Source organism: Setaria viridis, chromosome 4, assembly GCF_005286985.2.
Source record: "Setaria viridis chromosome 4, Setaria_viridis_v4.0, whole genome shotgun sequence".
Lineage (NCBI taxonomy): Eukaryota > Viridiplantae > Streptophyta > Magnoliopsida > Poales > Poaceae > Setaria > Setaria viridis.
In genome coordinates, this window is record NC_048266.2 from 10255 (window position 1) to 34314 (window position 24060).

Here is a 24060-nt window from a genome sequence, read left to right on the forward strand (position 1 = left end):
AAGAGAATGTAACACCCAAAACAAAAGCCAGTGAATAGATAACAAACCTATGGGATTCCTCTCTAGCTCTGCTGCCCATTTGACCATGGTAAATTCCAGACTTGATTCCAACAGTAACTAATGCCTCATGAACCTGGGAAAAGGATTATTCATGTACCCATTTAACACAACAGAAATAAAGAAGACCAAGTTTATCAAATAATTCAGAATCTGTAAAGTCACACTTCCAAATTTGTTAGATTTATTTACTGAATCTATCCCTGTAATGTAAATGGAATCTGAAAGTTCCCACATGGACCAGATGATTCCAACTGATGTAGTAACATTGAAACTCCATGCTGCAAAGTCGAGGACAGCCTTCTTGTCAGATTTCTTCAGAGAAGTCATATCTACTTGCATGGTTTCAATTCAACTCGCTGAAATTACAATCTCCAAGAGGCCAACACCATCAGATCCAGGGGAATCCAAGCTTGCAGAAAGTGAAGTGATTAATCATACATGGGCAAATGCAGCAGGGAACATTGCACAAGACGACTACACATGGATCAAACTGTCCTGCATGCAAATGCGAAATGCAATCGGAGCATCTCACCCAGTAAGCATAAATACATGTATACAGACTACAGAGAGCAATACACAGTTTTTTCAAATCGTTGGCTGATTACAAGGATTATGAAAACTGAATAACCGATACAAACATTGCTTGCGTTTTCATTGGCAACGTCGATTCACAAACCATGGTACAGGTTACCTTACCTATGGTCTGAGTTTTGTGCATTCTCCTCAGGACAGAAAGTATGGAGCATGACTACACGAGCCAGCAAAGCAATACTCATAACCCGAATAAGGTAGAAAAATTTCAATCAAATGCAAAGCTGAATAAGGATCATGTCCTAGTATTTTGATTATAAATTACAATGTACAGGCAGAAGTATTTAGCCATTGAAGAAATAGGAAACACATAACATACTTGGTCACAGAGTATCACAGTGCGGTCATCAAATAGCATTGTTGAAGTCTTTTTTTCCTGCAGAGAAATTTTACCGGTAAGAATGCTGCAAGAATGCAACAAGCATAAAGAAAAGAGCACATCAAGCAGACCTGGAGGCTAGCCTACTGATAACAACAAACATTAAAAAATACCATGGCATATTTCATTGTTCTAAGAGATAATCACCAACAATGACTATGCACCAGCCACCACACCGTCCTGCCTAAAACCACCTAGCTAACACAGACTATTTGCTTCACTGACTGCACTGGTATGTTCATAATCAAAACACTTAGTTCCCACTAATGTAACAAAACAGAAGAACCTAGCTGGTTCCTAAAACTACCTTTCCCATGCTGCAATTAATTAATCAGGTATGAGCAGTGTTCGAGAAAAAAAATCAGGTATGAGCATGGCTTGTTATAATACATAGCTCATATAAAATAGGAGAACCAGCTGTGACGAAAGTACTCACTTGCATAGAGCACAGCCTCCAAGAGAGCAGGACAATTCGTATAGCTCTCTTCAGCCAAAGCCTTTTCTTTTTGTACAAGATTCCTGCAATTATCACAAAACCATTCTGAGGGGGCTTCAGGCAGTCCAACGCAAGCTGCAATTGGTACAAGTGATCTGGTTTTAACACTATAAACAAATAACTAAACAAGACAGTTCTGAAACTTTAGTTGTCATTAATTTGAAGGACTTGCAGAACTACCTGGATGAAATGACCTTGGACAGATATTGCATGGGATTTATATGGCAGAAATCACAGATTTAAAAAGAACTGCTTGTAAGAAATTATGGCTGATTCTCACATACCTTGCTATGAGGAATGATGTACATAACTGGCATTCCCTCAAGCAGGCCGGTGTTGAGCAGCTCTCTAATGTTTCCAGGGTGCTTTGTGAGGCAGGCAACTTTCTTTGACATCTTCATCTCCAGCTTCTTAACTGATGGAGGGGAATCAGATGCGCTGTCAAGCGCATCATCAGATTCAACTAAACTGCTCTCAACCTTGCACATGAACAAATCCGACCACATGGAAAAACTCATCAAAAATATCGCAAAAAAAGTGGGCAACCAAGGAGCCATGAATCATAGCACTAGCAAGCACGGGTAAGCTCAGAGAGAGGGGTCCACCTGCTCGCTGTGGCCTTGGGGGAAGTACACCACGAGGCTGCCCGCCGGCGGCAGCGACACCAGCGGCCCCGCGCAGGCGTGCCACAGCTCCGAGTTGATCGCCGGCGGCTTCTTCTCCCCTGCACACACGGCCAACCAAACCAGCGGCACCATCAGTAACCGAAGAAAAAGGGGAACTTTTGCCCTCAAATTCCGCCGAAATCAGGAGCATCCAAACCCAAATGCATTCGATCCCATCCACCGTCGTTTGGCGTCTTGCATCACGCCGCCAGCCAGCGACCGCCATGGATGCCCTCAAGGATCAACGTGTTGGAAAAAAAACAGAACACTCCTAGCTTTTAGTGATAATTTAACCTTTTGTTTCCCTATTGTTAAAGCTACCAATATAGAAAGAAGTTCTCTCTTGTGGGACATAGCTCCTTATTTCATTTAGTTTAGTTCCAGTGTTCTGTTTGGAAGACCATAAATGATAATAACCTGTTAATACATCATGTTGTGGTTTGCATTGGCATACAGTAACGCATTGTTTCTTTTGAATGTTCGACAGCACAGGTGAACTTGGATCTTTGCAATAAATTTTCTGTCGACCATTATCCTTTCCTAGTGTGGGGTCCGCCAGCAAAATTTGATTCCCCTCAGTGGAAACCGAAGCAAGAGAATAGCGAATTAGAATTAATTGGTGATGGAAGAACAGCAGAGCTTTTACTTAAATGGATCAATAAGAAGATGGGAAGGTAAGTTGCTGTCTATTACGCTTTAGTTCATAATTTCACGCGGAATCGTCAGTTGTTTATATTGTCTGTATTTTATTACTTGTGTTTATTCGGAAGTGTATTGCTGGGTCGGTTTGGCCTGATACTGTTATTATTCAAATGCCTTTAGGATTTGTTCTGATGTACGCAACTGTTATATGCATATTTCATTTTTATTGATACAATGATCTTATTTGTTGCAGCTCTTTCAGTTTAGATGACAAAAAGTATGAGAATGAAAGTGAGCTCCCAAAAAATGCTTCTGATCCTGAACAGGTCCGGTTACATACTGGATTTCTCTAGTCAATTTGCATGTGATCTTATTTATATACACGATGGTTCATTCCTTATGAACTATCATTTACTATACTATCATTTACTATTTGATCTATTTAAACAGATTGTTCGAGCAATTTATGATGTTGAGGAAGCAACATCTCATGCACGTACTGCAGATAATTTTGGAGCATAAGGTTAGTCAAATGATCGAAAACTTACAATTGAATTGCTGGTTGCTCCTCATTTCATTACTATCGCTAATGTTACCTTCAAACTGTAGATGGTCAAACCAGAGACTCGTGACTCACTTATTAGGTTTTTACAAATTTTGGTTTCTCATCATGCATCCATCCAAGAGGTATAGAGGTGATATTTTGATATTATACTATTGCATATGCATAACTATCGTAAATTATGCATTATTTGGTTGATTCTTAGGTGTCGATGATCACTGGCATACAAACCTCTCATTAAGTTTACAAGATAGTTCTACATTGTTAACAAGTCTTTCGGGAGACAACAACTGTGGGAAGGGAGTGCCATGTGGATATTGGGTACGCCTTCTATGCTAATATGTGAATGCTCTGTATAGTGATTATTTTGTTTTCCTGCATTAGGACTTAAATTACCCAGTCCACATACTTCATTAGAACCCTTCAATGCTTTTGTCTATAACTATCTGCTTTTAATGTTTAAGGAATTTAGATATTTTCCTTCCTGTCCTTGTTAGTTTGAGTTTACATTTCTTGTATCTGTGTACCCCTGTTACAGATGTTCTGCCGTGGAAGTAAACAAGAAACAGGAGGATTTAGGTGATGTTCGCTCTCCACATTTTATATTGAAAGTTTTCCATGGGCGCGTAATTTGTTTACTATTCATTGGATTCTTTCTAATACTTCATTGAGAAACTGAATATCACATGAAATTAACATTTTTTCCTTGTATCAGCTGTGGTCTATGGGTTTTGCTGCATTCACTAATTGTCCGAATCGGAGATGGAGAGAGCCAATCAACATTTACATCAATTTGTGATTTCATCCACAATTTCTTCACATGTGAGGAATGCCGCACGCACTTCTACTAAATGTGTTCAAGGTTTGGCAAACTCACTTGGTTGTATTGCCACTAAATTTACTGCATGCCTAATTGCTACCTTCACCTGCAGTGTATCAGTCCCCTTCAAATCTGCCCGTGACCTCACTCTCTGGCTATGGAGAGCACATAACAAAGTTAACGAGAGGTTGATGAAAGAAGAGAAGGATTTAGACACTGCTGATCCTTCATTTCCTAAGATTATCTGGCCTCCAAAGCAGCTCTGCCCATCGTGCTACCGATCTTCAAGTGGGACTGCTGATGGAGCCATGCAGGTTGAGTGGGACGAGGATGAAGTATTCCATTTCTTGGTTGATTACTATGGGAAGAAGCTTGTATCATCCTACAGGGAGACCTCCATGGATTCTCATCTTCAAGTAACGAAGCGAGTAGGCTCAATTTCTGACGATTCTTCCGCATCCAGTGCTGCAACAGTCCCAATTGGAGCTGCTCTGGGTGTCGCTGTTGCTAGCTGTACATTTGGGGCACTGGCTTGCTTCTGGAGGACCCAGCAGAAGAACAGAAAGTACTACCATTTACGTTCTTTAAAGAAAATTTAATTAAACATTTTTGGTCTGTAGGATGCCATTGCTAATCTGTTCTTCGTAGAATCATATCATAGAGAAGTGATTAGGATTTTTTTTGTCTCCTTTGTTGATTTGACAGGCAAAGAAAGAACTGGAACTGAAAAATAGTGCAGCACTTGCAAACTCTAAACTGCATATCTGCATCAGAAGCCTACGTGAATGTATATTTTCTGGAAGGGTTCTATTGGCAAAGTACCCGAAAGAGTCCAAAAGGCCTTCAGTTATCAGATGAAAAACATACAGAAGTACGAAGATTTACTGGTGTGCCTGAGTCACGTGATTGTTTTGTGCAACGACGTGAACTTCGTTGCAATAGGCACTACGGGAAACACTTAATTTGCAGAGTGCCACAGGCACTCGGCGAAGACCAAAAACACTCGGCAAAGGCTTTGCCGAGTGTTACACTCGGCATATAGCACACGGCAAATATTGTGTCAGCAAACACCACTTTGCCGAGTGTCAAAAATCGTGCACTCGCAAACATTTTGCCGACGGCCAAAAAACACTCGGCGAAAAAACACACTCGGCGAAATTTGCTTTGACGGCGTTGAGGCTAACGGCAGATTTGCCGAGTGCCAGACGGTAGGCACTCGGCAAACACGGCCTGTTTGCCGCCTCTTTGCCGAGTGCCAACACACGACAAAGACGGCCTGTTTGCCAAGTGTCGTGTCCCTGACACTCGGCAAAGAAGTGCCCTTTGCCGAGTGTTAAGGCAAAAACACTCAGCAAACAGGTGGCGCCTGGTGCTGGAACACACCACTTTGCTGAGTGTTAAAGCCAAAACACTCGGCAAAGTGGTCAGTACCCCTTTTTTTTCCCGTTTTGTCACGTATAACGGATCCCTCTCAATTCACAATACACATCATCACAGGCATTTGTAATAAACAATCACATGCATAATGTACAACCACCATTAGAAGCATTATTCATAAACATCACAGGCATAATCCAACATAAGCACGAAACAATCCATAAATCCAAGTTCAAGTCACAATTTAGTTTCAACCAAGTTCACAACCAAGTCTAGTTCCGTGGAGGCCAAGGAGACCACTGCGATAAATCTTGATCTTCATTATTCGAAGCCGCCGATTGATTCTGCACATAGGATAGGACATTCTGAGCTAACATCTAAAGTTGTCAAAATTAAAGTATTCAATCTTAAGCACAATGTGTCAAGTGACTCACAGGAGTAGTTGTGGGTGGCTGAGGCGGAGGGAACAACATCGGCGGTGGTGGAGGCAAAGATTGACCCATGCTCGAAGCAAAATTCTGCATGTACTGGAACATCTGGTCCATCCTCATCCGATTTTCTTCCTCCATCCTCCGCCGCATGTCCTCCATCTACGCCGCCATCTCCTCTTGTTTCTTCCTTGCTGCTTCCACCTGGGCCTACAATATTTCATTGCAATGTTATAATGCAAAGCTAAAGTATAACAACAAACGAACGATGAATGGAAGAGAAAGAACCTGAAGAGCCTCCATCTGGAACTGTGCAGTGGTGGGTCGTGGCCGTATCGCCGGGCTTGAGTCCGTGCTCCTAGCTCGGATCTGGGAGAGAGTGGGAGTTGAGGCCGTGTCGATTACGCCGTCGCCAATCCAATATTGGCCATGCTTCTTGCCTCCTCCCACCCTCATCACGATTTCTCCATCAATGTTCTCGGAGCTCGGATCGAAGTCTGGCCCGTGAACCTCCCTAGCCATCGCTGTATACTCGGAGACGCGACTGTGTATGCTAGGATGGCTGTACGCCTCGGACGGGTCGTCTGGGTTGAAATCGATATCGGCCGTTGCCTTGCCCTTTTTGGAGAGGACCCATGCCTTGAGTTGGGAGCAAGGTCGGCCATCATGTGACGACGACTGCGGCAAAAAATACAAAATGATTAGGAATTATGTAGAATTGAACGTTAGAATAAAGAATTGAAGTTGCGTACCCATTTTTCTCTATATTCATCAAGGCTTAGGCTGCCTTGATGGTGTGGTGCAGTCGACATCTGCAAACGCCGCTGCTGGCAAGCAAGGTGGTTCTCCAACCACCCGGGCTCCAACCACACGTTGACCATATTCTCCCAGCACTGGATATGCGCACGACACCACCACGGAGGCACCTAGATCATCAAGCGTGTGACATATGAAAAAAGAAATTGAGCCTAATTAATCTTAAATAGTAAGTATCAACGTTCTTTACTTACCCTCATGAATTGGTCCTTGGTCAGGTTCATTGTCCTTGCCTCCTCTTTTCTAACCTTCATCCATCTGTATTGAGCGTGGAATTTGATGATGGCCTGGATGCGCGCCTCGTAATGCATGTCCTTCACGAGCTTCTTGGCAGCTACATCAGAGACGGCCTTCGCCTTGGCCTCGAATCCCTCCTGGCATCTATAGAAATCCTGCATATAGACGCGTATACAATTATTATTTCAAGAATGTCGAACGTAGGTGATGTATTGAGCAATTTAGTGCGAGGAGTACTTACCCATAGCTCGGCCTTCACCCGCTCCGCTATGTTGGGGAATCTCCTCTATTGACGATCAGGGATGTCGGGGGCGGCGACGTAGTGGTCCCACGTGTAGGCCGGCTGCTGCTGTCCGGCGTACACCACCAAGCTAGGGAAGTGAACCCTGCACAAAAGGCCAAGGATCCCGTTGGCCTTACGGTTGTGGTCACCCCCACTGAGCTTAATCCAACTCCTGCACAAGTGATTAATATAAATTATTAGTTTTTGTAACTTTCAACATAAGAACATTATTGAGAATATTTAAAGTTACTTACTTGGTCCCAACCGGTTTAATCAGCGGGCGTAAATGCTCAGGTATCGGACACTTTGGGAGGGATGAGGGACCTCGCAACCATATCTTGGACTGGGCATCCCCTGCCTCCCCGTCCCCCTCCTGCTCCTGCTCCTCCTGCTCCTCCGCCTCCTCCTGCTCGTCGTCCCCAGAGGCGTGTGCGGAAGGTAGCTCCTCCTCCTCCTCCTCCACCTCAGGTTCAGGCGACGGGGGCCTCGCCGCTTTACCCTTCCCTCGAGGCCTCTGGACCACCTCCTCCTCCTCCTCCTCCTCCTCCTCCTCCTCCTCAACCCTATGTCGAGGCCTGCCTCGACACCTCCCTCGACCGCTCACTGAACGTGACCCTGACCCTGAAGCAGTCCCTGTAGCGGCCAGTCTCTCGCAAATCGACGTGAGCTTCCTGATACCGCCCACCATTGCTCAATGACCTGCAATTAAAAAGAGTAAACCAGTCAGCATAAATAAACAAAAAATAATTAGAAAGATATGAAAATTATAAATAAATTATAAATAAATTAGTACGACTCATATATGTATTAGAAATAATCATCATGATCGGGATTAGCTGGATCATAAATCTCATCATCACTATCACGCGTGTCGATATAGTCAAGCCCGTGCTCCAAAGGAGGAATGTCATCATCACTGTCATTAGCTAATTGTAATCGTTGAAGTAATTCTAAGTCCTTCACATTCTGAACCTTGTCTCCACCGTCCTCTTCAGCAACCCTTTCATTGTCTACTTCCATTCCGATCACTTCGGTTAAATCTATCACAAAACTCCCTTCGGAATAACTCCTTCGTACGTGTTGGGGTCTATATTGTAATCTTCATTGTTTGTTACAAGTAGTTTACCATGTGGCGATACCTTGTACACAACATCCCAACCCTTAAGACGGCTGTCGGTTTGGCACGGGTATGACAAATAATAAACTTGCGTGGCCTGTTGAGCCACAATATAGACATCGTCTCCTGGTAACATGGATGACTGTCGAATTTCGACTAGCCCAAGATTAGGGGCCCGTCTCACGACAGATGGATCAAACCAATGGCATTTGAATATAACTGGATTAAGAGGTTTGCACCCATGAAAAGTTAGTTCGTATATTTCTTCAATTCTTCTGTAGTACTCGACCCCATCAGAGCTTAGCGTGAAAACTCCGGTATTTGTGGTTCTTCGATTGGGTCGACTCTGCTCGTGCCTTGTTGTGTGAAAATAAAATCCGTTAACGTCATAACCGGCAAACGACCTGACCCTATAGTCACAGCCATCGGCAACCTGTCTCAACTTGACATTCATAGACGCATCGGTTCGGCCCTGCAAGTTCAAGCAGGGCGGTTCGTTATATTAATCGTATGTACGAGAATCGACGAAGAAATTGGATTGTACCTTCTGTTTGAACCACGAAATGAAATCGGGCATTCCATTTCCCGCACCCTCTTTGAGAAGAGTCTCAGCTTCGTGCAGGTACGGTTGCCTTGATTTACGCCAGAATTGATGATAAAATTGCCTGTAGCAACGAGAAATATACGTTTAGGCAAGAGAATGGTGACTAGTTCGAAACAAGTTTGTTGAGAACTTACATCATGTAGAATCATATGCTGCATTGGATTGAAGAAGCCTGGTGGAAAGATCTTCTCCAACTTACAGAGCAACACAGGCGCCATTGTTTCCATTTCTGCAACCACGGTACGAGATAACTCCTTCGCACAAAGCTGGCGGAAGAAATTGCTCAACTCCGCTAGCACCTGCCACACATGCTCAGGGACATAGCCTCGAACCATCACCGGAAGTAGGCGCTCAAGCCATATATGGTAATCATGACTCTTGAGCCCGTTGATTCGCATAGTTGCTAAATTCACTCCCCTCTTCAAGTTTGCTGCATAGCCATCAGGGAATATTAACGTTTGGAACCATTATAGAACCTCCCTCCTTTGGGCCCTCGTCAGAATGAAATCGGCCTTAGGCTTCCTCCATGACTTGCCAGCTCTTGGAGGCGCCATGTTTAGCTTTGGTCTATTGCACAACGTCGCTTGATCCACTCTAGCCTTAACGTTATCCTTTGTCTTGTCAGGAATGTCCATGATTGTACCAAAAATTGCCTCGGCGATATTTTTTTCCGTGTGCATTACATCAATGTTATGTGGAACAAGAAGGTCATCAAAATAGGGGAGGTTCCACAAGCACAACTTCTGCGTCCAAGCATGTTGCTCGCCATATCCCAAAAAACCACCTTCTTCATTATTGACCTCGAGAGCGTCTAACTGAGCACGAACTGCGGCCCCTATCATCATCGGCGGTGCGGGGTCTGTAACTACGATATCTTTCGTAAAGTTCTTGATGTCTCGTCTGAATGGATGGTCAGGAGGGAGGAATTGTCGATGTTTGTCGAATGAAGAATATTTGTCACCTTTCAACAACCAAATGAACTTCAAAGATGCTTTACATACTGGGCATGGGAACTTCCCGTGAACACACCATCCGCAGAAAATCCCATATGCTGGCAAGTCATGCAGGGAGTACTAGTACCAAACATGCATCTTGAAGTTTGTCTTTATAGATCGGTCATATGTCCATACCCCTTCCTCCCAAGCACGGAGCAAATCATCAATCAGAGGCTCCATGTACACACTCATATTATTCCCCGGATGCTCTGGAATTATCAACGACAAGAATATATTATGTCATTGAAAGAGGACGCCAGGGGGGAGATTCAGGGGGATAACGAAAATGGGCCAATAGGTGTACGGGGCGGCCGCCATTCCATAAGGATTGAACCCATCTGTTGCCAACGCAACGCGTACGTTACGGGCCTCTAGAGCTTTTGCAGGATAAATTGCATCAAAGCTTTTCCAGGCTTCAGCATCGGATGGGTGTACCAGCTTCTCAGGATTATATCGACGTCCGTTTTTGTGCCATGTTATCTGTTTCACGGATTCTTCAGTCATGAAAAGCTGTTAGATCCTCGGTATGAAAGGAAGATACCGTAGAACCTTCACGGGAATTGCGAGCTGCTTTTTCTGACCATCACCAGAGTCTACCTCCAGAAACCTAGACGATTCGCACTTCACACAGTATTTTGCTTCCGCATACTCTTTCCTAAATAAGATGCATCCCTTCGGGCAAGCATGTATATGCTCGTATGGCATCTTAAGTGCACGAAGGAGTTTCTGTGCCTCATACATGCTCTTTGGCAAGATGTGACCAACCGGGAGCAGGCTTCCAAAAACTGTCAACATAATATCAAATGCGTCTTGACTCAAACTAAACTGAGACTTCACAGCCATTAGGCGTGCAATGGCATCTAGTTGAGAAACCTTGGTATGGCTGTGAAGGGGTTGCTGTGCCGCAAACAACATTTTGTAATAAGCCTTTGCGGTAGCCTCTGGCTCCTCCTCCCTACGTGCTTCTTCGAAGTGTGCTTCATGATAGTCATTTAACATGTCTCCCACCCCGGCATCATCATCATATTCCTCGATGCGTTGTCTCAAGACCTCCTCTCTCCCACGATCAGATTCACCATGGTAGATCCACCTGGTGTAGTCTGACGTAAATCCATTCTTCACTAGATGTTTGCCCATGTCTAGCTTGGTTTGACGATGCATGTTTCCACATTTGCTACACGGACACCAAGTCGATCTAGCTCCTTTGACACTTGCAAACGCCTGTTCCAAGAAAGCATCCATCTTGTCAATCCATTCACTGGTCAACGTATTCTGACTAGTGCGACCCGTGTACATCCACTGACGATCCTCCATCCTCTAGCATATAAGCGAGTAATACAAAATTCACATTGCATATACACGTTCCTATATTGTCTATTAGGTAAAGATAGGTCCTAATCCCACCCGAGGATGTGTAGGTGGGTTTAGTATCCATGGTCTACTCCAACCCGAGATAGAATTTCAGCAGCACCTCCCCGCTGTTCTCCAAATACACGTCCTTGATGGGAGATTGTGTATCTGGAGAACAACAGGAGGTGCTGCCGAAACTCTATCTCGGACCGGAATAGACCATGGATACTAAACCCACCTACATATCCTCGGGCTGTCCAAAAAACGTGGACAATTCGAAACAGATACGGTTATAGATATGCAAAGATCTGCATATTTCCAACCGTATCCCTTTTGAACAGGAGACGCCTAACTAGGTTACGTGATATACGAACATCATACGGAAAGAGAGGTGTAGGATGCCTCACCTTGCTATCCTGCAAAGAGACGACTCGAGGACGGTAACGTAGGCTCTCCTGAAAAAAAACATACTACTGTCAAGTTAAAATTTCGACAGCACCTCCCCTGCACGGGGAGGTTTCCTACACCTGCATCAAATAAAACGACTCAATGGTCGACAATCACATCTACAACAACACAACGGCATGATGGCCGACTCCACAACAAGCACTGATACATAATGCAAACCTCCAAGTGACAAGTCAGTTATAAGCTACCCTGGGATTTTATTTTCATGTATGCCACACAAAGATGGTGTATTAGAATAACTCCTTCAAACAATGCAGTTTAAGCATGATAATATTTCAAGCATGATAATATTTCAAATATTCAGGTATTGTAGATAATATTCAGTTTAATCAACTCACCTTACTGCCGAGACCGGGGGCGGCGCGTCGGGGCCGGTCGGGGGTCGGGGCCAGCCGGGGGCGGCTGCGGGGGCCAGCGGGGGGCAGTGCGGGGGCCAGCGCGGGGTGGGCCGGCGGCGGCGCGGGGACCGGCGGGGGTCCGGCGGGCGGCGCGGGTGGGCGGCGCGTGCGGTGCGTGTGGGTGTTCGGGTGTGTGCGTGTGTGGGAGTTAGGGGCTGGCTTAATGTCCAGTCTTTGCCGAGTGCCCCTGATCTATCACTCGGCAAAGGCATTTTTTAATTTTGCCTTTGCCGAGTGCTAGATCCGGGGCACTCGGCAAAGGCTTTTTTTTTCCCCGGATTTTGGACTGATGCTGACACGTGGACCCGCGCAGAGGTTTGCCGAGTGTCCTAGGGATGACACTCGGCAAACCAATTCTTTGCCGAGTGCCACATTGCGACACTCGGCAAATGAGTAGTTATATTGCATGTGCAAACTACTATTTTAGTAATTAAAAGTATGTAAACTTTGCAAAAACCTAGTCAAATTCACTAAACATTGTGTATTTCATTTTTTATGTAATATTATTCCATTATTTCATGGATTTATAGCTCATATTGAATTTATATCTATTAAATTCATATACTTGCAATTAATAAATAAAAATTATCAAACGGATCCGAAAAATTCCCAAAATTTGACATGAACCAATCTATGTTCTCTATGGCCTATAAAAATAAATTTGAACTCAATGACAAATTCAAGTATCGATTCGACTCAAAATCTTATCGGATCCTTCCGACTTCTACGAATCCTCTCCGGAGATGCTTCGAATTCTAAGCATAATATGTGAAAATTTGTGCGAAACCTTCTCAATTTTTTACCACACCCTCTGCATATAAAATCATAGCATCTTGGAAAATCTCGTGATTTTCAAACTTCGTTTGTATTTTTGAGAATTAAAAAATCATCGGTCACACATTCGTAATCGTATTTCCTTAACAAAATGTTCGAAATTTCTTTTCATTTTCCGGATGAGACCTCAATTTGGACTCACTAACATGAATATGATTTTTCCACTCATATTATTCCATTATTCCAATTACCCGCAGTTCAAATTTGACTTAAATCAACAAATTACTCTAAATGAAATTAATTCATTAAATATAGCAAACAGGTAAATAAATAGTCCACCTTCTAACATGCAGTGCCAAATGTCATATGTGGGGAGTATAAAAAGTTTGGAGGGTGGAGGAGGAAAAAAATGTTTTAATTTTGCCGAGTGTGTCAAAAAACACTCGGCAAACCTTCAGATTTGCCGAGTGTCCCATCAAAACACTCGGCAAACATTGATCTTTGCCGAGTGAGTGTCGCACTTAACACTCGGCAAACTTTGATCTTTGCTGAGTGTCGACGGGGGACACTCGGCAAACAACTAACGTCCGGCACACCCCCTAACGGACGCCGCACGTGCTGGTCACGTGCTTAAGGGTTTGCCGAGTGTATTTTATTTGCCGAGTGTCCCCCGTGAGTTTGCCGAGTGTTTTTTTTCTGGCACTCGGCAAATAGTATTTTCGCCGAGTGTAATATGTTTGCCGAGTGTTGTCAGGGATACACTCGGCAAACACGGCCTTTGCCGAGTGCCCACAATAATGCACTCGGCGAACAAATTACACTCGGCGACTTTAGTGTCTCCCGTAGTGAGGTCATAGCTGTCCTTTTGGATACCTTTCTCTGGGTATTGATGTAATTTTATACCAAATTAATGAGTGAAAACTAAAATTAAAATTTTGGTCCCGCGTCACTAATCCTGAACTGAAACCTCTTGTGTACAGGAAAAGCCATGTTGATGTACGTGTTTATGCGGTAGTACACTGGTGAAACATCTGTAATCATTCTCTCTCGAAAATACATGTCATAAATAAGTTCAACTCGAACCGTATAAAAATGATGCGAACAAACTCGCCTTGAAAGTTCTTTTCGGAATTTGTATTTGGTGGCTAAACCTATGTTTTAAATACCGCATATCAACATCTCGATTTACCAGCGCATCGGACCCGCCCAGACAGCGTTCTTGCTGTTGCTGACAAGCTCTTTGACGCACCATTCCCAGTGCACGAATCACGGAACTATGAATTCGCCTTCCTTTTTTTTTTTGTCAGCGTGAACTTGACAAATTGATTCTCAGCTGTTACAATCATATTGCTACTTCATCTTCATTTGAAGAGAGTAGTCACATACAATACAATGGTCTCTATACAAAGCTGCTGGCCTGGCAGCAGCCAAATATCCTACTATGTAGTATGTACAATTGCAAAGCTGTACAGCCAAATATCTTCCCCATGTCTGCAGGCAAATTGCATCTCAAGCTCAATCCTTCGTTCAGCTCGTTGAAGGGTTTCCGCAGGCAGCACACACTACCCGATAACATGCTGCTGCGGCTGCGTTCTCTCCGCTCCTGCAGGTTCTGAAACCTGGTTGTGCATAGCCTGCATCGTCACGCTTCATCATTTCTGCTTAAAACTTCATGCACAATTTTGCAGTGTGATCTTCTGAAAGATTCAGACAAACCGCTACCAGTACCAATATGATGTACACAGGTATGGCGATTCCCGCTGTTCTAAGCATCAGCAGCTGCTATGCTTTTTCAGAAGCATGGTTTGTGCTAGGTTAGTTAGGTCGGAGATGCATTGCTGCATCAAGGTTATCTAGTAAGCACAACACATGTGTGTAGTGCTTGATCAGATTGCAGAGCCTTACAGTGAGCATCGCGATGGTATAAGTGCCTTGGTCGCCGAGGAGAACAGAGAGTAAGAGAGGGCGTCGTGGAGGACCAAGAGAACCATCAGCTGGAGTTGGATGTTTCAGAATGTTACTGTCCGGTTGTGGGACGAACAGAAGGTGCAACCGGCACTACTTACAGTTATGGTGATTAAGCGACAGCAGAGTACGCCGGTAGGAGTGGAAGTTTGTGGTCATACTCGTAGCTTGCTGATGTAGTAGAAGTTTGATCTGCGTTCAGCATGGGCTGTAGTTGAATGTAACCAGGAGCACTGCAATTGAGATGGGCGTTAGGTCACACGAAACTGATCACCTATCAGATTCTAGGCATTTTGTTTTTGTGATAACAAGCGAAGTTCTATAACGCACCTGAAGAAAATTGTGTTTCTTCCATGTTGAAACAGCTTTGAAGAGGCAGTGTAATTTGGTGCAAATTGCTGCATGATCATGTCTAATTTATATCGATCAGTTGTTTGTGTGCGAAGTTGTTTTGAAATAGCCAGGCCTAGATGACTGGTGAAAAAGTTTTACCTGCAAGCAGATCTCAGGTGTCTCCCTTCTCATCGCAATAAAAAAATCTATTTAACCCAAGCAAGCCTTTGCTCTTTCAGAACAAAGCTGTTCGATTCTACAGTCGGACATGTTTCATATTGCTGAAATCTGAAGAGTGAAAACTAATTCCTCTGTAAAGAATTGCTGAATTAACGAAGTAGGATTAGCATGCTGCTGCGTTTTACCTTCAAACTGCCCTTGCAGGAGCAAGGGGCCTCCATGCAGGCCTCGTCGTCGTCCACTTGGCAGATTCTGCATTCTACCATGACACCACGCTTTGGCCTGCCATCTTGAACAGCCAATGCAGTCGTCGTGGAAGAAGGCGCAGCAGAGGCCTCATCAATGGCAGACTGAAGAGTCGATTCCGTGAGCAATCGGCCAGCCATCACCTCGAAGTGGTCCGCCATCCTTAAAAGCCAGAGACAACCTTCGAAGCACAAGAACGATGAAATCGAAATGCACATTTCTTCATTTGAAGCAAAGGGAACAATGGAAAGAACCATTACTTGAAATTGGAAAATAGAAACAAAAAAATCTCTAACCCACATGATTTCGCAGGATATCTGTCACATGCATGGTTACTCTAAAGCTAGCTCAACAGAGGTTAAGAACGATCGAGAGGCGGAAGGAGCAGTAAGCTGAAGGAGAAGGCTTGCAACGAAGGGTTTGGATATCTGAAGCACTGAGAGAATGGTACAGAGAAGCAAGAGATGGAGCAGGCGTCCCTTGTTGTATTGGTCTTGCTTGCATCTGAAACATCTTATGCTCTGATTGAAAATTAAAAAGCAATAATGCTAAAGTACAGAAATATTAGTTCCCTACCTATGGCAACCTGAAGGAAGGTCCTGCTTCTTCTTGTTGGATGCAAGCTGCCACGGTGCGACCTGCCAGCCTCAGAAACTAACTAGTCAATATGTGAAACATGAAAAGTGAACATAGATAGCATGGTATGAAAATTGGCGTTATTGCAAGTTCCCAGCCTCTCAAGTATGGCACATCCCAAAACCTATTTGATTTAAATCACAACTGTGTGCCAACATGTAACAAATAGATGATACACCTGCCTAAAGGTAAAACCAAGTCAACAAGCAAGGCTAACCAGACAGGACCGGCCGGGGGGGGGGGGGGGGGGGGGGGAGGGGGGGGGGGGGGTGGCTGCCCCCCAACTCCCAGGGGCCCCATCCCCAGGCGTCAGGCGCGCAGCACCTAGGCAGGCTGCAGGCGCGGAGGCTCCAAGAACGCGAATACACGATGCACAGATCGGAGGTCCTAATAGGAAGAAACGAAACAAAATACCGGGCTCCACCCGTGTCAGGCTAATGATCATGGCTATTTCCTAAAGGCAGGCGCACAGGCAATAGATCGCACACGCCATAGGCCCTAGCGCCGCCGCCAAAAGCTGCCTTGCTGCCGCCGCTGCCGTGCTGCGCGGCTGCGCCCGGTGATCCTTCTGGAGTTGTGTCTCGTGCGCGTGTTATTCTATTTACTATTCGACTCTACCAGACGTGATTAGACGATTCCTGTTCAACCGTGCCGGCATCCAGGTACACTACTCGATTGTCAATTTCCCAATTCTCCATACCATTAATTATTAATTACTATCACAAGTTATTTAATTTCATCTGATTTATAACTATTGTATATTTATAATAATTCAGCACTGTGCAGTATCATGTTGTCTTTTGATGGTTCATCTGATGTTGGGGTATATGATCTTATTTCTAAATTAAAGATTATGAAATTCACTTTGCCAGATTGACATCAACCCTATCATAAATGACTTTGCTTTGAGAAATGTTAGAAGAAACTTTTAAGGTAATATGTATAAGTAATTCGATATGAATATTGTTTTTAGATACATTTAAGTATTTATTGGTAACATTTCATACATATCTATATAATATTTATATTAAAGAGCCCGAGTTTTACTTTCGCCCCGGGCCTCCCAAATCTCAAGACCGGCGCTGTAACCAGAACAATCTGGACAGTAGTGGCTATGTGAACTGATTATGCAATATGCATCAACAGGGAATGATAGTATTGGATTTACCAGATCCCGGCCAAGTCGCCCGATCCCTAGGTTGGCGGACCTAGGGCTGAACCCAACAAGGCCCAACTTCATCACAGTGGAAGAAGCACAAATCCTAAGCATCATGGCCACTGGTTCAACATCGGTTTCATCCGAGCAATACAAGAGTGCTACATGAAAGTCTCGTGGATTGGAGGGCCCACATTCGAGGCTAATTCCATTCAACTCAAGCAAACCCACCTCATACTCACCTCCTGGACCGACATGCAAGTGATTGGTGAAGGATAGGGTCGAACTGGGGCGAGGTCGTTCGACACCCCTTACTGAGGCGGTTCCCGCCCATTCGACGCGTGGCAGTCACAATCGTCATTAGGAGTAAATCCCAGCCGGTGAGGCGCCAAATTGGTGGATCAGAGGGTTGGCCGACCCCCATTTTGGCCAACCTGGCCCCACGGCCAAACGGCCACAACCGCCTCCAGAGCCCTGTTACTGACTTGTACAAGCTATAAATGGAGGAGAGCCCAGTCTTTAGCACCATCTTCAAGCAGTTTGTACACTCCAAAGGCGAAGCCTTGTTCTACTACAGCGAGTGAAGACATCCTTACCAATAACTTTGAATCTTTCCTTAGAATACCTCTCTATCCTGCCTATCTTAGCTCTCGATGATCAACTGGATAACCCTTGACTCGTAGTTAGTTGCACGTTCCCTATGGATATGATACCATAAATACTCTCAGGTGAAAGCTACAGCGGTATCCGTACGCTATTGGATTTATCTGTGATGTAAGAAATACCAACAGTTGATACAAATAGACTCATGGGGGTGGCTACCAAAGTAGTTCGACCGTCCCAAATTGCATTAATGCTAGGTCGAAGCATCATGGAAGGAGTAGTGATATTTGACGAAACTATCCATGAACTTCACACAAAAAAACCTAGTGGTGAGATTCTCAAAATTGACTTTGAAAAGGCCTATGATAAGGTAAAATGGTCATTTCTATGGGAAACACTCCGAATGAAGGGGTTCTGTCAGCAATGGCGTACATGGGTTGAAAATTTTGTTACATGAGGAAGTGTTTCCTCATGTAACTCTCAGGTTTTAAAAATTAATGATGACATTAGGCACTACTTCCAAACAAAAAGAGGCCTCGGACAAGGAGACCCCATGCATGTTGCCCTTTCTTTTCAACATTGTGGCGGACATGCTCTCTATTTTAATCAAAAGAGGGCAAAGGATGATGGACAGATTAATGGGTACCTCACCTTGTGGAAGATGGATGCGCCATACAGGTAACCACTAGCAAGCTAGAGTCATACAAACTACTTGGCCAAGACCAGAGCCATAATAGTCCTTGTGGTTGCACCAATATCCTAAGTTGCACTTTAAGAATCGGACCACTGGGTTGAATCGACTAGAGCATGCAAAAGAAACACCATGATCCAGTCCTCCAAGCCATGTTGCTATAAAGCAAGTTTTAATTCACCAATTCCATAAAGCCATTAATCAAGTTCATAATATTGTAACCATGACAGTTGTAGCGCATAGCGTAAACTAACCATCATGCATAACCCAGCTAACAAGGATACATGATAAGAAAGCTAGGTACAACCTTAGGATTCCACAGGTTAGACACATGCACATGAATTATAAATGATTAAGCAGTGAATAAGAGTCAAGGTTGATCTGTGTTACACTTGCCTTCCTCGAAGTGTTGCTTCTGATCCTGTTCTTCCCAAGGTTGGTCGTGCGCGAAATCAAGCGGCTCGGCATCTATACGATCACACACATACACAAGCATCCAGTACATGCAAGCAATGTAACTCTATTAGAACAGTACACCAAACGATAGCAAAACAGTATGAAAATAATTTTAAAAGATAGGGCTCGTCGTTACGAATGTGTGAGCGCAAGAATCGCTCAAATTGAAGCTACGAGCAAAAAATATTGATTGTTTTAGTGTTTAAGGACCTATCTGTAATAAACCAGGGACCTAATTGTAATAACCGAAGGACCTAGTTGTAAATGTTTATTTCTGGAATTATTTAAATACGGAAAATGGATTTATGATGTCAGCATGACGTAATGCTTATGTCAGCATGAAATGTTGAAAAATGAAAATATAAAAATTGATTTTTTGGCAGTTTTGATGTGATGACGTCAGCAAGGACCTAGGTGTGAAATCAGAAAAGTTTAAGGGCTAAACTATAAACTGGACAAAACTCAGTAAAGTTCGGGTGAATTTCGGGAAAGTGTAGGTGTTAAAACGCAGAAGATATGCTGACGCGGTGGGAGGGGCTGATGTGGGTGACACGTGTGCGCTACGTGGCCTGCCAGCTCAGTATGTGTGCGTGCGTGGCTGATGACTAGGCCGTGGACCAGACCCATGGATGTGGTCTACTGGTCCATGGTGCACCGGTTACGTAATCAAACCGGTACGCCCGTTGGACTATCGGAGCGTCCCGCTTTGAATACGTACGGGCGGCGGCGTGCGGGAGAGGGAGAGGGAGACACACGGGGCGGTTGGGGTCCGAGGTGGAGGCAGAGTCCGGGGCGAGGGGGAGATGCGGGGCTGCACGGTGGGTCTGGGTCGCGCGGCGTTAGGTGGCACGGGGGATGACGACGCCGGGTGGGGGACGGATTCGATGGGCGGGGCCCGTGGGTCAGCGGGAGAGAGAGAGAGGCAGGGGGGCAGTCAGTGGGAGGTGGAGGCGGGCGCGCGGAGCGGGCCGGCGTGCGCGGAGAGGGGAAGTGGGCTAGGGCATGTGGGCCAGCTGCGGCTGGTGGGGAGAGAGAAGAGGGGAGAGGTTTGGGCTAGTGGCGGGACGCAGAGTGGGCCAGAGAGAGGAAGAGGAGAGGGGGAAGCGGAGCGGGCCGGAGAGAGGGGAGGACGGGCCGGCCGGGTGGAGGAAAAGAGGGAGAGGGTTGGGCCAGCCGGTTTAGGAAAGGAGAAGGGTGGGCTGGTGGAGGAGGAAGAGAAAGAGAAGGAGAAGGCCCAAAGAAAAGAAAAGGGGGAGAGAGAGAAAGAAAGAAAGAAAAGAAAAAAAATAAAAAAATAGAGTGGAAATTTAATGGGATGATTGTGAAATGGAAATGAAGGTGACATAGAGGAATACAAAGGTGGTGCATTAAATAATTTCAGACTTTTAAACTTAAAAACATTTTGAAACTCAACCTCGTTTTTCAGACAGAGATACGACGGCATGGATGCACGACAAGTTTCTAGACCTTATATTTGATTTTATTTTTACAAAAAGTTTTATTTGCCTTATATTTAATCATGAAAACTAAATAAAGCTAGCCATTTAATTACTATTTTGGGAAAAGAAATTTTAGGGTGTTACAGGTAGGAGTCCTAATAGAATTACAAGATAGCAGTCCTAGTACGATTATAGGGTGTAAGTCCTAGTAGAATTAGGTCTTCTTCCTTCCTTATGGGGTACCGAGGACTATGTCCCATACAAAAGCATCTTCATCTGATTCATTGGGATACAGCCCTTTGCACGTAGACCTCTCGTATTTCCAATTCCCATAGAACGTCATGGGAGCTACAACCAAGAAGGGTGAACAAACAATTCATTACCATGTACATAAAAGCTACAACATTCTAATGGCATTGTAATTAATTATTCTTAAAAAGACAACTATTATACCCAGACTTTGAAATGGCATCCAAATAATTACATGCAACACATTCCATACGATAGCAAGTGATGGGGACAGGAGCGTGATCTTCCGAGAGGTATGATAAATTCAATTGTGAAACACTCGACGAACAATCTGCCCTTCTAATCAAATGAGATTGGAATCTCTACAACCGTTACACAGCTGCTCTGTTGGTTATCAACCATACACAACACGATTGACCTTTTCTGCAATCGAATCGAAGAACACATGATAAGAACGTAATATGAAATTGCAGATGTATATGAAGCAAAAGAGGATAATAAAAGGTTCAATCTCTTAGCACGAAAGAATTAGTCGTCACAGTCAAGAAGATCAAGAATAGAGGCCCTGATTCATGGCAAAAGGACTAATCACCATAGTTACAATGAAGATAGTTTGTTTCTCGATGAAAAACTAAACTCAAACAAAACAAAAACCCTAATGTGGCGGTGGCTACTGAATATATGAGGGTTAGGTCATGGGTGACCCCTTGGACGTGCCCCTATGGGCTCCAACATGATACACAAGCCAATAACCCTGAACATAATGGCGCAGCACCTTGATAGATTATGAACGTCCACTTGTTTCGATGATTCCTATTGACTCCGTATAAATTTGGGCCTTTTTTTAGGCAGAATGAAATTATGCCTGAAAACAGTGCCATTGGAAGCTCCTTGAAATTATCTTTTCAGGCATATAAAGAACATCGAAAATGGAGCTTGTATGCGTCCTAGTCGTCATTTTTTGTGCGCTCCTAGACTCCGAGGTTGGCTTGAACTTGAGTTGTTTTTGACCTCCACCTTGGTGACTCGAACCGAATTAGCATCGGGTCTCCTTCTTGACTTGGACACCCTAGCTGGCTTCGTCCTACTCCATGCCATTGTCCAAGCATGGCCGTATGCATGGATGTCATTTCGTTATCAGCAGGCATTACCATCGATATAATATAACTATTACTACCCGATTCGTACTAGTTTAACCATTCCCACCTAAACCCTAGCAAAACCCTAACCACCTCCAAGGATACAAAAGGCGCCAGGCGATGACCCAGCGCCTAGAGCCTGTGCCTAGGCGCGCCTAGGTGCTACATATACACGTATACCTTGCCATATACATACATATATACTTTAAAAGAAAAGAAAAGACAAGGTACTAATGGGCCTGAAGTGGGACAAAAATTCCACCGAGACAGCCCAACAAAGCCTCAACAACCCACATACCCCACCTCTCCCACCTTCTCCATCCACATGCCAATGCCATACGCCCTTGCGCCCCTGCCCGCTCAGCGCTGCCAGCGGCCAGCCCCTGCCTCCTTCTCTATCGCGTCCCTCCCTGGCCGCCGCCTCCTTCGCGGCGCCGCCCCTGCTTGCTCCTCCTCCACGTCTGCTGGCCCCGGCCTTCTCCGTATCCACCAGCCCTAGCCTTCTCCTCCGCGGCCGCCAACCCTGGCCTCTTCCTCTACTGTCGCTAGACCCGTCCTCCTTCATTGCCGCCAGCACCGGGCCTCCTCCTCCATGCCGGTGCTCCCGTCTCCGCCTCTGCAGCTGTTGCTGGACGACGTCCCCACCTCTCTTGCCACTGCCGCCACCCCTTCCTAGCAGATCTGCGTGTCACCTTCTGCTGTCGATGTCCGGGTGCCACCTAGGGGTACCACCTACCCCCTAGGCACCGCGGTAACCCCCCGCATAGCGCATAAGCGCGTCTAGGCGGCCGCAAAATACCACCTTCTTGAAAATTAACCACCTCAAAGGTAACTAAAACGAACAAAACTACTTGGATAGAAAATTACCTTGTGGGAGCAATTTTCTCGTGTTACCCCTCCTAATCAGGTGCAAGATGTGGGGGATCCAGAGGGGGGAGGGGCTAAGCTCAGGCTTGGTTTGGTAGGAGAAGGGAAGAAGTGAGGGAGGAGGGAGAAGGGGGAGGCCACGGCCCATATCTATATAAGACTGAGTCACACCAAAGCATGTGGCACGACTCTGCCTCATCGACAAGTTCAAGTTCACAAATCACTACTACAAGTTCGCATCTCATAGTCACATATCAGTATTTGCACATGGATCCTACTGCCGTGATGTTCTCCCCGAGCACCCCCTCCGCCGTGTGAGATTGAGAAAGAGAGAGGGGGAATCTGACCTTGTTGGGCCCTAGGAGACGAACAGCCCGAAACAACAGCCCACTGCACCATCTCACCTCGAGCACTCGCGGCCCAAGCATGACAGCAGGGGCACGATACGGACTGTGTTGTGCTTGGGTTGTGCCTAAATTACGGGCCTCGTGCCATTTGGCACGGCCTATCAGGCAATCTTTATTCAGCAAATTGGGTGCTCTTTTTGGATGGTTTACTGGCTTTAAATGATCTGGTTTACTTGCGAAGTGTAGCCAATTTGGGTTTTACGATGACACTAACCATAGCTAGCTCTTATTTTCCATGTTTGTCAACTCATCAAATAGATAGTATAATTGTCGACTTCTCTAACAGTGACACTGCTCAAAACCAACTTGGGTTCCAAAACAAAGAAAGATAATCGGAGAAGATAAAATACTGCACCATCAAAGATTTTTTTATAAGTTACGCCATCCAAGATTGGATGCGTGCTTCAGACTCTCTTAAAAGTCAGTTTCTCTTTCTCCTCTCCCTCTCTCCACATACTCTCTCCACATAGGACAATTGATGACGTAGTAGCTAAGAGCTAGCTACATGGACTTATTGGAGAAGGCCTAATATCTCCACAGTTTCCTGCACAGCACATCGTTCTGGGCATATCACAGCATATGTGCAGCTTTTCATTCATGTTTGGATAACCATCTATGGTTCCAGTTATGA

At 45.0% G+C, this 24060-nt stretch overlaps 2 pseudogenes; one reads left to right on the plus strand and one right to left on the minus strand.

Annotated features, from left to right (window-relative positions):
* Window positions 1–2415: 2415 nt before the first annotated feature.
* Window positions 2416–4942, plus strand: LOC140222470 (sulfhydryl oxidase 1-like; annotated as a pseudogene).
* A 9682-nt stretch (window positions 4943–14624) lies between these two features.
* On the minus strand, window positions 14625–15947 carry LOC140222471 (uncharacterized; annotated as a pseudogene).
* Window positions 15948–24060: the final 8113 nt, after the last annotated feature.